The sequence below is a fragment of the Cebidichthys violaceus genome, unplaced genomic scaffold (assembly GCF_023349555.1).
Source record: "Cebidichthys violaceus isolate CVI_PGR_0920_01 unplaced genomic scaffold, fCebVio1.0.p SCAF_29, whole genome shotgun sequence".
Classification (NCBI taxonomy): domain Eukaryota; kingdom Metazoa; phylum Chordata; class Actinopteri; order Perciformes; family Stichaeidae; genus Cebidichthys; species Cebidichthys violaceus.
This window is the reverse complement of record NW_027176472.1, coordinates 4,766,116-4,768,615: the sequence shown is the minus strand read 5'-3', so window position 1 is coordinate 4,768,615 and position 2,500 is coordinate 4,766,116. Positions and strand designations below refer to the sequence as shown.

General features: G+C 46.8%; 1 protein-coding gene across 1 annotated transcript in view; it reads right to left on the bottom strand.

Moving 5' to 3' along the window:
* mtss1 (MTSS I-BAR domain containing 1) overlaps positions 1 to 2,500 on the bottom strand; it is a 42,622-nt gene that overhangs the window by 21,902 nt on the left and 18,220 nt on the right.

Genomic DNA, 2,500 nt, shown 5'->3' with positions numbered 1-2,500 from the left:
TTGGCTGTAACGACATCAGGTTTCACACACACAACATTACAACAGTCGTCCTCACATAACGATGTAATGCCACTTAATGAGGGAGTGATACATCATGTGTACAATATGCCAAGTTGTCAATAAAGTTCTTGAAATGAAAAAAATCTGCATTTCCCCCCTGTAATACCACTGCGCCCCACAGTTTGAGAAATCTCTCTCTCTCTCTCTCTCTCTCTCTCTCTCTCTCTCTCTCTCTCTCTCTCTCTCTCTCTCTCTCTCTCTCTCAGGTATGAGGCGTGGGTTAAACGTTTAAGGAGTGGCAAGGTGTGTTTGCTTTATTTGCCTTTCCCTCCCTGTTGCAGCTTTGAGCTCAGAGAACATCATTAAGTCTAGAACGGAGAACCGCAGAACACCGACAACCTAATGCAGCTAAAGCAGATGTTTCACAACGTCTGTCATGCAATGTTTAGGGAGAGAGAGAGTGAGAGTGAGAGAGAGACCGAGAAAGAGAGAGACCGAGAAAGAGAGAGACCGAGAATGAGAGAGAGAGACCGAGAAAGAGCGAAAGAGAGACAGAGAGAGAGAGAGAGACAGAGAAAGAGAGAGATCGAGGAAGAGCGAGACCAAGAAAGAGACAGAGAGAGAGACCGAGAAAGAGAGACCGAGATAGAGAGACCGAGAGAGAGAGAGACCGAGAAAGAGAGAGACCAAGAAAGAGAGAGACCGAGAAAGAGAGAGACCGAGAAAGAGAGAGAGACCAAGAAAGAGAGACCGAGAGAGAGAGAGAGAGAGACCGAGAAAGAGAGAGACCAAGAGAGAGAGACCGAGACCAAGAAAGAGAGAGACAGAGAAAGAGAGACCAAGAAAGAGAGAAACCAAAAGAGACCAAGAAAGAGAGAGACCGTGAAAGAGAGAGACCGAGAGAGAGAGAGACAGACAGAATAATTTAAAGACTTGTCCACTATTTGTTTTTCTTACTTTTAACGAATTAAAAACATTGTTTAACATTAAAAGTTGGTAATAACGATTGTTCCACAGGTCATAGTTGGAGCAGGAGGTTGGATGTTTACAATGTTTACAGCTGTGTGTCAATCTGGCAACCTTCTATTGGCCCACTACCACAGCAGCAACCCACGGCTAACGGCTAACAGCTAACAGCGCTAACAACGGCAACAGTGCAGAGTTTAAACCTTCGGGGGTGAACTGGACGCCAGTGGGACACAAACACACACACACAACTTAAATCATCCATGCTCGCCCAAGGACACATGGACATGGACCAGCGGAGCCGGGAATCGAACCAGCGATCCTCTGATCGAAGGACGATGAAGTATTCTACTGGCATCACTTTAAAGAGGTTCTAGTATTGGTACAGGGATCATATTTTACTTCTATCTCATTATCTTTTTATTCATTTTGTTTTAAATGCACTGGAACTACAATTACAACAATAAAATCCAACTTTAATCGATGGCGTTTTCTTTTTCAAAAACCCTTAAGAATGACAGTACACTGCCCCGCCCTGTTCTAACGCCCTCCATATTCATTCACCACGTGTGTGTGTGTGTGTGTGTGTGTGTGTGTGTGTGTGTGTGTGTGTGGTAGCCAGGTGTCTTCACATGATGGGCGTTTCGTTGTGTTCAGACACGTCTAATGGAGCTCAGGGTCGACTTGAGAGAAAAATGCAGCCTGACAAGATGAGACAGACTCGGTGAGGGAGTGAGTTTGGGCATTAAACTCATTCTTTATTTTGAAATACTAACTTAAAATCGTCGGCCCCATAGAGCCGCTGCGGTGCCTTTAATCTGCTGCCGTTACAGCCTCTGGAGGCGGCTGCAGGGATTTGCTCCCACTGAAGCATTAGCGAGGCTGACGTTGGGAAACTCAGCCCGGCTCGCAAATCCCAGGAGGTCCGACGGGGTGGAGGTCGGGGGGCAGAACCGCTTCTTTACGGAGCGGGCTTTGTGCTCAGGGGACCGGTACCATAAGGACCCGTGTCGTCCCTTCATTGGAACTAGTGGGTGTCCACCGGTTTCAATGTGAAGCAGAAGACACTCTCTTCCTGTCTTTGTTCTGTGTAGTCCCCATATATTATTAGTATGTAAAGAAACATGATTGAAGCTGCTGATTGACAGTAAATCTGTCAGTGACTCTTCTGGGTGGTAAAAGAGGAGGAGGAGGAGGAGGAGGAGGATAAAAAGCCTCTCCAGTCGTCGGGGGTGTCCTCGTCTTTCCAGCAGACAGAGACAGACCTGTCCACCCTCCTCTCCTCATAATGAGGTCCTTTCACACACAGACGCTGCTTTTCCTCTCAACGTGACGTCAGTGGAGCTTCTTACAGCCGAGTTATACAGTGTGTGACCTCATGCGTTATTCAGTGAATGATCTACTTTCCTACACGTTGACCTGCTGGACGTAAGAAAGTGTTAGAAGAATAACACACACACACACACACACACACACACACACACACACACACACACACACACACACACACACACACACACACACACACACACAC